Source organism: Humulus lupulus, chromosome 5 (genome assembly GCF_963169125.1).
Source record: "Humulus lupulus chromosome 5, drHumLupu1.1, whole genome shotgun sequence".
In the NCBI taxonomy this organism is placed as follows: Eukaryota; Viridiplantae; Streptophyta; class Magnoliopsida; order Rosales; family Cannabaceae; genus Humulus; species Humulus lupulus.
This window is the reverse complement of record NC_084797.1, coordinates 176882683-176898687: the sequence shown is the minus strand read 5'-3', so window position 1 is coordinate 176898687 and position 16005 is coordinate 176882683.

The window sequence follows — 16005 nt, the reverse complement described above, 5'->3', positions numbered from 1 at the left end:
ATTCAAGGTGGTTATCACGTATCTCTAAGGCTTTAGCTTCCCAGGTTTCCCGTCATCTATCGAGCTAGAAACATCTCTCGAGGCCACATGGCTTCGAGATCGTATGTGCGTCGAGCTCGGGACCCCTGATCCGAGGTCACCCCTGAAGATGAGAGCGTCCCCGAAGCTATCTTTCGAGATCATGAATACTTCGAGGTCACCACACTCGAGGTCGTCTATGTCCTGCAGGCTCGATATTTAATCCTGGAGCATATTTCCAATCTTAAGAGTCCACTTGTTTGCGAATCCAACTTTCGAGGTCATATTTAACATAGCTCGAAATCTGGGTGTAACAAGTATCATCTTCCCATCACAACATGACCATGTGATCATCACATCAACTTTATGCCTCTCTATATGCAACAAACAAAGGAACAGCATGGCACCAAAACCAATTAGCACAACTCAGAAATCAAAACTAGAAAACTGACCTTCCACTCTCGAGGAGCTAGCCTCAGTCTCAAACTCTGACTGCTCTGGAATAAACACTCGAGTTGGAATCGAGCTGTCTATCCTCTTCTGCTCAAGCTCTCTTAGCCTTGGGCAATTCTTTTTAAATGCCCAACCATGCCACAAGAAAAACATGACCTTGCTCGGCATTCTCCCAGATGACGCCTCTTGCACCGGGTGCATACTATATCAGTCTTCTAGCTTTTCTTCTTGCTTGCTCCAATAAATGGAGATACCATTATCTGAGCTCCATGCTCCGTGGCACTCTCTTTCTCATCTCTGATGCTCTCAACAGCAAAAGCCTTCTCTACCACCTGAGCATAGGTAGAGACTTCATGCACTGGGGCAACTCTATTAACATACTCGGATACTGATGCCTTTCCCTGAACGAGATTCAGAAACTCATTCATCTTGGCAGTCTTAGCTACATCATAGTAATACTTTTCATTAAACAGCTGCCTAAATTCTTTCCAATCCATCACAGCTGTGTCTCGTGTCTGGGATATCACTTCCCACCACGTCTAAGCATCATCCCGCAATACAAATGTCGCACAGATCACCCTATCGTTACCTACCATCCCCATACTATCAAGAATGGAATTGATCATGCCCATCCATTGCTCAGCTCTAAATGGATCTAGGCCTCCCTCAAAGACTGGAGGGTAATACTCCTGGAATCTTCCATAGAGAAATTCCCATCTGCTCTCAACCCTAGGCTGAGCCAAACCTGGTGCCACTCCTGGCACAACATAGGAAGAGGTGATCCCCAACAGATTCTGCTGTTGCTTCAAACACCTGATCTCTTCCTCATGCCTCTGCAATCTTGATTGCAAATCTGTGACTATCTGTTGAAAACTTTGAGGGGTAGATGAAGAACTCAACCCCTGGCTGAAACCCCCAGCCTCTGAATAACCACCACCAGGCCTCATATCTGCCTTGGCTATAAACCTGCTCTGCAGTCAATAACTTGACCCAATAAACATGATGAGCATATCAAGAGTTTTCCCCCACGGGATCAATCTTACCACACCACATTCACAAATCACTACAGTGCTATAAACATTCCCATGGCATTCATACATCAATCAAAATCCTTGCTCTTCCAACATTCAAACCATGCCTTAACTCTGGCATGAAATATCACAATTATGTAATCATGGAGCAGGTAATCAACTGATCATGTTCATAAATATATTTACGGAGCATATAATCAAATAGTCAAGAGCCAAGCTCTATCAGAATCTCATGCTCCCTAATGCAATGTGCAGGTAAAGCATTCACAATCTATTTAAGCAGCTAAACACATAACTACAAAAATAGTTACCATTCCTTGAGTGAAGCTATCTTCAGTGATGAGTGTACATGCCCAGCTTGTCTTCAGGAACACATAAACCTTGGCATGCTCTGATACCAAAATTGTAACGCCCCAACTCCAGGGACCGCTACAGTGCACATTGCAAACAGTGCTAAACTCGCTAATCGAGTCATTTGGCCATAAACGTGTAACTAAGTATGATTAGCAGTTTAGGGATTAAAATTTTTGGTTAAGATATAATGTTTCACTAGAACGTTTACTATATACATTGGGATCCCAAAAATATAATTTTAGAGTCTATTACAAGAGAATATTTACAATAGGCCGTTCTACGCGGCAAAACAGGGTTTATCCCTAGTTCCTCTTTCAAACCTTGCCCAAGTATTGGTCGAGCAGCTGCATATGTACACGTCATCACCTAAGCTCTCCAACTCAAGGATGGTCTAGCTTCCTTTTGCCTTTACCTGCACCACAAAGAACCCGTGAGCCAAAGCTCAGCAAGAAAACTCATATGCTCATGAACAGTCATATCATGATATCAAATCATATCTGGCATGCCTAGCAAACACAGCTTTATTCAAGCATGCAAATGAATTCAAACCAATGCTGGGGTATCCAGGATAAGAAATCCTCCCCTTCTGATTGGAGGACTATCAAGTCAATCCTAATCAGATGAGTGTCTCAACACTTGAGGTTCTGGTAAACCATGCTGAGTGACTGACAAGCACGTCACTGTGGGGCCAGTGCCCATAGCCATGTGACATAACAGTCACGAGGCTCGCTGGCCCTGGCTCTAAATGGCTAGCCCTTGGCTAGACAAGCGCTTGGGGCCGGTGCCCATAGCCATGCATATGATGATCAAAATGATCATACAGAGCTCATAGCTCTGATCAGATGAGTGAATATCACTTGAGGTTCTGGTAAACCATACTGAGTGACTGAAAAACAAGTCACTAGGGCCTCAGTGCCCATAGCCGTGTAACGACACCATTACCTGGGCTTTCCTACAATGGCTCTTATCAAATGAGTGACTGACAAGCACGTCACTGTGGGGCCGGTGCCCATAGCCATGTAACCTAATGGTCATGGGGCTCACTGGCCCTGGCTCTAAATGACTAGCCTTTGGCTGAGTTATCTAATGAAGAAAGTAGATTAGATATAATCTTTGTTGGCTTGCATGGAACACTCTAGGGCTGTCCTGACTAGTGAGTTAGCACAATGTGACCAGTGCCCAGTACCACTGCCGAACCTGACTAGTGAGTCACAGCTTCGCAGTTGATACTGACACCTTTGCCAATTCTGACTAGTTAGTCAGAGCCAGCACAAGTAAGCAATGCTATCAATATGTCATTTATCCAAGAGTAGAACATTCAACATGCTTACCTAACAATTGTGAGCATAATATTGATCAAGCACAAACACAGAGACTCAAGCTCTGACCAATCCCATATTCATCGTTCATGGCATGCCCTAATCACATGTTTCTCGTGCATCACATGCATCACACTTAATCATTCAGCATGCCTCAATAATAATCATATGCAAATGAGCAAGATTGCTAAGCATTCATTATGCTATCAATGTTTACACTTAAACATCAAACATGCATCAATAATAGCCATGCATGTCACACATGGGGTGCAGTTTTCTTACCTTTGGTCCAAGCACAGGTTACCAACAAGTGAGCCACAAGCACGATCCCGATTCCAAGCCTCTAGTGATAACCTAGTCACAACCACAAATGGTGATCCAATGAGTTCAAGTTCTAAAACCAATCCTTGAACTAAAACTTAGCCTCCAAGACATCAATCCTCACTAATCCGGGTAGTAGGAATGATCTCGAGGCCTAAAACCATGTTCCCGGGGTCAAAACACCCAAATGGGCTCAAAAGCCTGCCTGAGCCACGGCCCTGGAACCTTGAGCCGTGGCCCCCAGCACACCCTGAAGCAAGCGCCGCGGCGCCCAACACCAAGGGCCGCGGCCCAACTTCGGGGAAGCCATTTTTCTTCGCTTTTAACCTTTTAAAACCTCCCAAAAACATGTCTAAACATTCCCAAATCATCAAATCAAAGTTCCCAAACTCTCCAATGGTCCAAAACCATCAAAACCTGAGGCTCAAACGAACTAAAAACTCAACGATTCACAAAATCCATTTCAAGCTTAAAAACTTTTAAAAACTTAAAACTTAAACTTGAATTACCTCCGATTGAGTTGTTTCCAACTAAATCCTCCGGCTAGTAAGCTTCTAATTCTCCTTAGGATTGATATGCCTCGATCCTCTCTTGATTCTGAGTCCTAGAACTCAAGTTATCTTTGAAAACGCGATCGGGAGACGAAAAGGGAACTTTTAGGGAGAGAGAATGTACAGAACGTTCTTTTTTATTTTCTTAAAAGGTTACTTTAAGCTTAAGTAGCTTCCAATAAAACCTAATGCTCGGGGTCCCGAAAACACCCCCGGGGACATTATAGTCAAAACTTCCAGAATTTCCCCTGGTCTTACTAACTCCCAATTTATCACCAAATATTGATTCCCATTACCCAATAACCCGGTAATGCTCTAAATACCCCTTGACTTACTCCAAGTCAAGCTTAAATCCCGTTGTGACCTTCCCACTAGCTTACCTCCTAGGATTGTCTTGTGCTGGGTAACCCTGGCATAACCAAGTAATAACAAAGCACCACGCCCATTTCACATATATGCCAAAAAATGTCCGAAATGGCCAAAATATGAAAAACGCCCAATTAATCACAAATGGGTTCACATGCATATTTAATACACCTAAACATGCATATTATCATTAAATAGCATAATAAAGCAATTATGGCCATCCCGACCTCCTAATCAAGGTCTTAAACATTATTAGGGAATTTGGGGAATTACAGTTAGGGCAAGCCCATTATGTTGAGAAAGTATTGAACAAAATTAACCATCTCAAGGTTAAAGATGCCAATACTCCATTCGATCATAGTGTAAAACTAGAGAAGAATGAAGGAAGAGCGGTGGCTCAATTGGAGTACGCTAGTGCTATAAGGAGTCTAATGTACGCTGCCCAATGTACTAGACCTGATATAGCATTTGCGTTAAGTAAACATAGTAGGTTTACAAGTAATCCAAGCGTGGATCATTGGAAGGAAATTGGAAGAGTCCTAGGTTATCTCAAGAAAACCAAAGGACTAAGCCTTAACTACTCCAAATTTCCTTCGATATTAGAAGGATATACAGATGCAAGTTGGATATCCAATATTAGGGACAACTTGTCCACAACTGGTTGGGTATTTACACTTGGTGGAGGTGTAATTTGTTGGGGTTCCAAGAAACAAACCTGTATATCTCATTCCACTATGGAAGCAGAGTTCATAGCTCTAGCTGCTACCGGCAAAGAGGCCGAATGGTTAAGGGATCTGTTGATAGAGATTCCCCTAATCAAAGAGAATGTATCTGTAATGCCCGAATTCTCCGTTGAGTTTAACGGCGTGAACAGTAGGCCGGGAGGGCCATACTTGCTTAATTATGTTATTAAGTGATTAAATGCATGTATCTGTTGATTATATTATGATATGATGTGAAATGCATGCATGTGTGTCCATATTTCTTATTACAGGGGTGTGATGGTAATTTGGCCCGTTGAGGGTAAATTGATTATTTGTTCGCATGTTGGTGATATAATTTGAGACCACATTATGATGTGTGTTTGTTCGAGCTATTTGGCATGAGACGATCAAGGAATGTTAAATATCGGTTTGGTCATAACGGGCTTAAGCTCGGGGTGAGTCTCGGGGTGCTTTTAATGATTAGAGTGTTACCGGGCATTAAAGGGTAATGGGAGGTAAATTATTGGTGTTTGAGAATATTGAGATTAGCGGGAATTGGGAAGCGTTAATTATCATTAACGGGATTAATGGAAAGTGCCAAAATTACCCTTGAGTTGATTTTAGAAGCTTTAAAGGACCTAGGGGTATAATGGTCTTTTGGCTTGGATATATATGAGCTTGGAAGGCTGTAGAGAAAACAGAACCAAAACAGAGTGTAAGCTTCTTCCTTCCTGTACCTTCACCTACCTTCATCTTCTTTGTGAGATTTGGGATCTTGTTGAGGATTTGAGCTTAGGAGCTAAGCCTTGGTACTTTGGGAGAGTGTTCCACTGTGGAAGAGCACCATAACCTGAACTTGAGGTAAGTTTTTAGCCCTTAGTTTCCATGTTTGCTCTGTTCTCATTTTAGGATTTCAGCTTTAGAATTTGATGTGGAAAGTGAGGATTAAAGGGAGTTTTCATGTTGTTTTTGATTGGGGTTTGATGAGGGTGAGCTATGGGTGTTATTTGGGGGTTTAATTGTGTGTTTGGAAGAAGTTTAGAGAGGGTTTGAAGGGCTGGTTTGAGAGGAAAGAGCTCAGGGAAGAAAACTGGTTCGTGTGGCCGACTTAGCCATTCTGGGTTGAGCGCCGCGGCGCAGCAGGGGAGCGCCGCGGCCCTTGGCGTCTGGCAGGGGAGGCCCCTTCTATTTGAAGGGCGCGCCGCAGCGCAGCAGGGGAGGGCCGCGGCCCTTAAGGTCAATTTTGCCAAAAAGGTGTTTTTAGCATGGGGATTCAAACCTAAGGCCTTGGGATTGAACCTACTACCCGGTTGAGTAGTGTTTGAGGACCCGGAGGTTAGGTTTTGGTTTGGGAACCTTTTATTATTCAATTTATTGATGGAATCCCATAATTTGCTTATGACCAGGTAACCGCTAAAGGACCAAAAAGTCGATCGTTCTCAGGGTTGTTCTTATATTATTTCTAGCTCGAAACAAAGGTAAGAAAACTGCACCCAAAGTGTGACATGCATGGATATTTGTGAGGCATGTTGATTGTATAAATATGGACATGGATTGAATACAGAATCGACAAAAGTGTTAGTATCATCTGTGAGGCTGTGACTTATTTGTCAGGCTCGACAGTGTTACTGGACACAGGTCAGGAAGCGCTGACTTACTTGTCAGAACGGCCTTAGCGTGAATCACGCAAGCCAACAGAGATTAGATCTAATCGACCACTAGCATTGAATGACTCAAGGAGCATTAATGCCTGACCGACCCTGAGGGTCGATGAACAAACAGAGCTTGGAGGCTGGTGGCTTACCCAGTAGCCACTCTCCCGCTACAAAACAGAGCCTGGAGGCTAGTGGCTTACCTAGCAGCCACTCTCCCGCTAGAAAAGAGAGCTTGGAGGCTAGTGGCTTACTTAACAGCCACTCTCCCGCTAAAATCATGTGTTATTCATTTGTTTGAAAGCTTTATGCTCAGTGTGATTATAATGATAATCATTTGGCAATGTTTATGAAAAGTATTGTGTTTTCTTGCTGGGCTTTGGCTCATGGGTGCTATGTGGTGCAGGTAAAGGGAAAAAAAAGCTCACCTAGCCTTGAGTGGAGAGCTGATGTGGTGATGTGTACATATGCGGCCGCTTGACCACCATGGCTAAGGCGTTCTCAGAGGAACTAGGGAGTTTACCCTATTTTTGCCGCTTAGGTCGGCGGGATTGTAATTTAAAACAGTAATGACCATTTTGTACTGAGAACCACTTGTAAATGTTTTGTTTAGCTCTGCAGAGCAGTTTGTAATAAAATCTCCATTTCCTTTTTATTGGTTTTATACCTTAACCTGTTAATTACACTTAGAGCACGTTTTTGACCAAAGGACTCAGGTAACGAGTCAAATTTCCGGTCCACCGTTCACCGTAACTGTTCTGGGGTAACCAGGGCGTTACAGTATCTACTATATCGATACATTGTGATAGCCAAGCGACATTGGCTAGAGCATACAGCAGAGTGTATAATGGGAAGTCTAGACACATTAGTCTAAGACATGGATATGTAAGAGAATTGATTCAAAGAGGAGTCATCTCAATAGCCTATGTGAGAACATGTGAAAATCTGGCGGATCCTTTCACTAAGCCACTAACGAGGGATTTAGTGGCCGCATCATCTCGAGGGATGGGACTTAAACTCCCTAAAGAGATTCACGATTGATGGTAACCTATCTTAACACTAGTTATTTAACTAGTGTTAGGTTCAATAGGTAATAACAAGTCAATCAAGTGAATACTAGTTGTACTCAAAACAAGTCCCATCTGAGATATTGAGTACTTGTGTGTTACCAAGTGAAGGGTTAAAACCAAAAGGTTTTTTAATAGAATCCAGTCTTATAAAGACAAGTATTTTTGGTAACAAAATACTGTAAGAATTCTACCTATATGGACCTAGGGGTGGTGCCGCCTCTCATGAGAAGTTGGAGTATTCTCAAGAATGTCCATGAATGGAAAGTGCAAATGGCCATTAATGGTGCAAAGCGAGACATAGAGGTCTTAAGTGAACATCGCAAAGGTGTGTATGTTATCACTGATTTGTTATCATGAAAAGATGGTTCAATGCCTAGTGCAACCAAATTTTCGACAAATTTTGTGATAATTACACTATAGTAAAGTTCAAGTTAAAAAACACTTTGCTTTATGCACTAATGCAATGACTCCTATAAGAGAGAGTTCTTATTTAATCAAGTGGGGGATATGTTATATATTAAAATATAATGATTGATTAAATAAGTGTTACAATAGATAACAATTTAATCTAGTGGGAGAATGTTATATTATTTTATAATATAATGTAATATTATATTATATTATAATATAATGTTTTAGATTAAATAAATGTGACAAAGAGTGTCACATATTGTAACATATAATAGAGAGTTGCAATATTTAGATATATGAGATATATCAAAATAATGTAACATATTTGGTGTTACAAATTTGTAACTTCCAAATATTACCCTTTATTGTGTAAATTTGTTGTTACACAATATTGAGATGAATTTCATAAAGCCATATGTGATATGGCTGTTAGAGATATGATTTTAACCACAATAGTGTGTTTTGGGAGTTACAAAATCATTTGGGAGGGTTTGGAACCGTTTGGAAAAACTACACAATTTTTAGTGCTGAAAATGGTCGGTGGCTGCGGCCACTGAACGTTGGTGGCCGTGACCTGTGGGACAGAAGCTAGTGGCTGCGGCCACAGGCTAAAAACTAACTATTTTTTTCAGTTTTTTCAATCTTTGTTGAACGATTCAAAAAACCCAAATAACTCCCCAATCTCATTTTTAATTCCATATTAATCCAATTAAACATTGGTAACAGCCATGGGGGTTGGTGGAATTTGAAATTCAAAGGGTGTCTCTAAACTCTATAAATAGGAGCCTATAGCTCACTTGTAAGACACAACATTTCTATCCATTAGAGCAATTGGCTAGAAACACCTTGAGGCTTGATAATTCCAGAAAGCATGTCCTATAATCTGTGAGAGATCCCTTAGTGCTTGAGTTAGGGGGAAATCAGCTTTTGGACAAAGGTTTCAAACCTTGTTCAAGTTGGTGATCCCCAACACTCTTCACTTTGGTTGTGTGGGTGAGAGTTTATTGTTTTTGTTCTTGTTCTTATTTTCTTCTATTTTCTTTTCTACTATTTCTTCTTGTTCTATTTACTTGTACTTTTGTTTAAGAGTTATAATCCTTTTATTTCCTTTTGTTCAAACACTTATAGTTTATTTGTATCTTTTGTAATAGAGTTGTATTTTCTATTTCTATCATCTTACATCTCCTTCTCCTTTTATTTGTAATTTTCAGTTATAGAGTTGTAACTCTTTTAAAATCAATCATTATTATTTGTAATATATTGCATAGAGTTGTAATTTATTATTATTTCCATTGAGGCAAAATACATATTTTCCTAACAATTTGTGCCCATGGTCTTCTTCGCGAAACCACCTACTTGAATCTTAGCCGATGTAGCCTAAAACTGCCATCTTCTTCGTGCAACCACCTTGTCGGATCTAAGTCACAGGTGACACATCCACCTTGTCAAAACTGAGTCGTGACTTCACCATCTCCAGCATCACCCAACATGCTGGATTCCTTAATGAAGAAGATGAGATGGCAGCGACTGGGTGTTGAAGCTGAAGATAAAGGGTGATTTTAGCTTCTTTTTTTTTTTAAACCCAATTTTTAACTATTTTAAAAATATTAAATTAATATTTTTTAATTATTTAAAATAGAAGTTTTTCATATATTTTTATAAATTTTTTAAATAAAAATAAAACTATTACCTGGACCAAACATAGAATGCCATGTAGGCACCACCCTGACACTTACCAATATCCATGGCTGCCAATATATATTGACGGAATGTATTTTAGCCGTAAAAAATACATAGGTATATAAATGATGTAATGTGATGAACTTAAGTATTTTCACCGCCAATTACCTAAATATTAATTGAGATTAGTTTTCTCATCCAACAACAAATTAGTTGGCTTAATTTTAGAATAGTAAACTAAATTAACTTCACAACATTAGATTGAAAAAAATATCATTAGTAATTTTGTTGAAAATTAAAGTTTGTGACAACTTTGTTAATTAATCGAGCCATATTATTAAAACTAAGCACATTTATCCACTAATATTATTAACATTTTCAACGTAAAGAATATAATATTGAATTGATCTTTTCTAAGTTTCCTCTTGCTAAATGTTTTTTTAGTAGAAGTGTGATATTCCCTAGATATTTGATAAAATATCTAATTATTAACATAGTGAGAATGAAATAAAAAAACTAAATTTATACTATCATTTTGAGAGATGTGCTAATTGCGAAAGAAGACAAGGGAAATAAGTTATTTCTCAAATATCTTATAAACTCTTATAATTAAATCTCACGTTCATTTTGTACATTCATCTAATATAAATTATTAAAATAAACATTTGAAACTTATATTCAATATAATTTCCTAAGCCAAATTTATGAAGTTCAAAATTATTGAATAAAAGTTTTCGTAATATTATATTAATCCAATAACATCAAAAATTTGAAAACCAACTTTGGACCTACAACAATCTTAGAATTTAATTTATCTTTGCAACTTAATTTTATTGGCTAATTAGTATTTGGGGCTACAATATGTAATAACCAAGTTATTATTCTATTTTCCTAAAAATTATTTTTGTGTTTCGCTACTTGGAATGTGGATATGAGATGATTTCTTAAGTATGGTAATTTTATAGGTTATGATTAATTATGGTATTAATTTAAGGGAAAATTACATAATACACCATATTAGTTGATTTTTTTTCTTCATTTATACGAACTAACAGAGCTTTTTTCTTTTTTACGTTATCGATTATATTTTTACACAAATATGATGTTCAGTCAACAACCTAACGTGCCATTTTCTGCAAAGCTTGAAGGAGTGCTAATGTCTTTGTTCTCGCCCACATAAAGACCCAGAAGTTGTGAAATATGTCGTTGGGGTTAGTAAAGAAGTCGACTCTTGATGTCAGCATGGCGATCAACGCCGAAGTTCAATTGCTGAGGCTTTTTTGTTTGGGTTGTTTGAAGAAACATCATTCAAGCTAGAAGAAAATACATAAAACCGCAACTACAACAGCAGATTGGTTCCACGCCAGACTCCATAACCTATCGTTGTGACCCTCAAGCTTCTAAATCTGCCTCAGCTTGTATTGCTCATCCAAGAACTTCATATCCCAAATTGCAGAGACTAATAAATTTGATTCAATAGTTCATATATGAGTGTACATATTATAAATGTATGTATATATATACATGAATATGATTTAGCTTTTAGTCAAGAGCCTTGTTAAGTGTTAAAGAACGATGATCAAAAGAAATTGTAGAATAAAATAATATGTAGTACACTATTTTAGGGAATGGCCAAATGGTGTACAGGTGGCATGTACCTTGTATGCAATCACTGAACTACATCAACAAATGGAAATCATGTGTTGTACCCTAATTTTAGCACTAGTTCATTCACTCAGCTCGGGTACAGCTGGCAGATAAATACACGGAGAAATAACTAAGGAAAATAATATATGCTTATTATCCATGTGGACAACTCGAGATTCATAGTGATCATACGTGGTGTTAGGCCTGAGTTTATCTCGAACTAAGGAGGCGATGGCTGTGAAGCGCGAGCTCAGAATATTAAATAGTTGTTGAAGCACGAGGTTGGATGAGATATCCAGCTCGTGGTAATTCTAGTATATTGCATACTCAAGGATCCCTAGAGACTCGGGATCCCTTTTATACGTTTATTTATGACCAGGTTGTCGTATTTATTATTCGAGATAACAGGAACCTGTTATCTTGTTATCAAAACATATCCCAATATAAAAGGGAATTAATTGTATTAAATGTAGACATTATGTAAATGCATGATTGACTCACGCGGTTACTGGAACCTGTCCATAGAATTCCCCTATAAATACTGGGAATATTGGACAGGAAATAGGACCATTATTCTGTAATACCAAAACTTTTTCAAAATAGAGAGGGAAACAACAATAATATTGACTTGCGGACTAAGTGGATTTTAACCACTGAACCACGTAAAAGTTCTATGTTCTTGAGTGAATTCTGTTTATTTTTCATTACAGTTTATCATTAAGCACTAATCTGCCTTATTATTTCTTAATACACTGTTGGCGAAAAACCGCGTCAACATCATGCATGCTTTCTCAACCAATAATTAGTTTAAAATTTGACCCTTTATAATTAATATAGAGTAAATATATCTATAATATGCATGTATTTTTGTAGTATGAGTTAAGTTTGGGTATATGTTTAGTTTTCTTTAGGTATATTTTGGGTTGATGTTTAGTTAATTTCTAATTGAACAAATTTTTAGTTTGTCTTGACACATTTTACAATGCTATGATAAGTTTTTCAATGTTATTTTTCTGTTATTTTTTTTGTTTATTTTGGGTTTATGTCATATATTCTGATATATATTTTTAGTTTATTTTTTACACATTTTACAATGCAGTAAGAAGTTTTTTAGTGTTATTTTGTTGTTGTTTTTAAGTTTATTTTTTGTTAATGCAACATGTTGATGTTTATTTACTACAAAAAAAAAATGTTGGTCTTTAGTTAATTTTCATGTGTTTTTTCAACACCATATTGTTGTGGGGTTGCTATCTAGTTGAGTTTAGGTTGCTTTTTGTGTTGTTTAGATTTATGTATAGATGTTTTCATGTTATTTTTTTAGTTGTTTAAGTTTATATGTAGTTGTTTTGTTGTTGTGTTGATGTCTAATTATTGTTTATTGTTTCTGATATATTTTGATTTGTAAAAAAAAAAAACATGTTAGTATGCTATGGGTTGACTTCTAGTTGTTGTCCCATTGTTGTTTTAGTTGTTTTTTAATGTGTTAGTATGTAGTGGGTTAATGTTTAGTTGTTTTCCAATTATTGTTTTTTAGTTTATTTTGTATATATGTTTAGTTATTCTGAGAAATATTTTTAGTTTATTTTTGACACATTTAAAAATGCAAGGAAAAATTGTTTTAAGGTTGTGTTTTTGTTGTTTTTTAGTTTATTTTGAGTAATGCAATGAATTGACGTCTAATTGCCTTTTCAACACTGTATTGTTGTGAGGTTGTTGCCGTGTTGCATTTAAGTTTTTTTTTTTGATATTGTATTGCAGTGTGTTGCTTTTTTAAAATTTAAGAATGAGTATTTTGATGTAGGTTTTTTGTTTTTTTTTCGTAGCTGCAATGAGTTGCACTGTGTTGTTGTGAGGTTGTGTCGTGCTGTTTTCTTGTTGTTTGTTTAACATTATGTTGTGTGGGTTGATGTTTAGTGTAAATCGTATTTTTGTAATTTTGAAACATTAAAATCATATTTTTGAAAATTTGAGATAGTAAAAATGTAAAAAAAAAAAAACGAAGGACCGTAAAAATGTAAAAAAAATCATAAAAAATGAGTATTTATGAAAAAAAAAACCCTTAATTTTAAAGCCCATGATAAGTTTGGACTTTGTTAGTTAGAATAAGAGTATACTAAAGTATTTAGAATTAAAATTTTTGGTTAAGATATTTGTGGAAGTTAGGAGAATTAGATAATTAAAGGCAATTTTCATAACTCTAGGGTGTTGTAACTTGGGACTCGATTTTGACCCAGCTATGATACGGTTTTCAAAAAATGGTATTATAAAAAGTTGTAGATAATTGAATTAGCTTTCCAATGGTACTAAAATTGCTTAAATTATACTAATACAGCTTCAGTAATGTTCATTTTACTATAGATAGGTCTAAAGTTATGAGATTTTTAAGAATGCAATTTGGAGAAATTTAAGCTAAGTTGGAACAAATTGATTTTAATTCCTAGATTATAGCATGTAGGTTTATGAAGGAAAGAGTTGAATTGATTTTAAACATTTAAATTTGAGGAATAATAGGCATAGGTGGTGTGTAGGCTAGAAAAAAACAACTAGGAAGACTTGACCTTGTTTTGAAGAGCAAGCTTGGGTGTGTGGCATTAAGGTAGAAAAATGTGGGGATTTGGTTACCACAAGACTAGGGTTGACCGAAACATAGGAAAAAGGAAGAGGATGGAAGAGTTTGAAATTTTAAAATAGCTTGAGATGGTGGGAGAGAAACTAGGAAGGATGTTAAGATTGGAGGCTATAAATAGGTCCTTAAAGCCTTTCATTTTACTCACAAATTTCGAGCAAGCCTAAGTTCCTAAACACTCTTCATTTTCATCTTCATTTCTTCTTTGGATGAAATACACTACACCCCGAGCCCTATCATATTTTTGAAACCCTAGCTCACTATCCTATCCTCTCAAACTCGAAACACTACACCACTATAAACATATTTCTACATTGAAACCTTAGTTTCATAAAGCCGAAACCCTAAGGCTATTGTTGGTCGAAACTTAGTTGGTGTTTAATACTCTGGGAGCTAGCTTTATTCTTCAAGGTTCTATGGTTCATTCATAGTTCGGGATAAGGTATTGATTCACGAAGTTAAGGTATGATTTATTATGGTTTAGTATTTGATTAAGGTATACGCTATTTAGACTCTAATGCTAGTTTATGTAAATTTTATGATTTAAGGGGCACTTTGGACGTGTGGTTCTAAGGATTTTAGCGTAATCATTCTCTTATCTCCATTTTCAAGGTAAGGAAATTGGGTAGATATTTATGTTAGAATATGTATAATTGATATGTATGTATGGAATATGTATGGCTAACATTGCAGGAACAGGAGGGATTTGTACGTGAGGTAATGTGGCTCTGGTTTGCCTATTACAGTTATCTCTACCCTCATAAACTGTCTGTTTCATTATTATGTATGTAAGGAAATTAGGTAGATATTTATGTTAGAGTATGTATGTGTGATATGTATTGCTAATGTTGCATGAACAGAAGGGATTTGTACATGAGGTAATGTGGCTCTGGTTTGCTTATTACAGTTTTCTCTACCCTCATAAACTGTCTGTTACGTTATTTTGTATGTAAGGAAATTAGGTAAATATTATGATAGAATATGTATGTATGATATGTGTGTATGAAATATGTATGGCTAACGTTGGAGGGAAATGAAGGATTTGTATGTTAGGTAATGTGGCTCTGGTTTGCTTGTTACAGTTATCTCTACCCTCATAAACTTGTTGTTTTGTTATTATGTATGCAAGGATTTCCCTGGTCGTTCCTAGGTTCACTTTTGGATTAAGTTATGATATTAGTAAGGTTTATGTATGATTTTGTATGACTATGTTGAGTAGGTATAGGTATATGATATAAGACTTGTTAAGTAAATGTTTTGCTAGGTATTATGTGATTGTTATGCTTATGTGTTTGTATGTATTTCCTTACTAGGCTTAGAAGCTCACTCGTTATGTTTTATATGTGCAGATAAAACCAGGTAGAATGTTAGACTAATGAGTGCAAGTTGATTCCAACCAGTAATGTGTGTAATAGTGACGATCGTATAGTTGATGGTGGTCAGAGGGAATGCACGATTTTTATTAGCTTTTATTTATTTTAAATAAGAGATTAATAATGTTGCTTTATTTTACATTATTTTATGCATTAAAGATTCTAAAGTATGCTTTCTTTTGACTGGGTACCCTATTGCATTGTTTATAATAAAAGGGCAACATTTATTATTTTTTTCAACGCTTGAATTTATTATATGATTTTATTAAATAAACGCGGGCGTTGCACAATATTTCTCTAATGTATCATTTAGGTCCCTAAACTCGAGCGTGGTAGTTTTTATTGCTTCAGGTTCTCAAAACAAATTATTTCAATGAGCATTTCTATAAGTTGATCATGTAGTGTGCTTTCTTTAGTTATTTTCTCAAT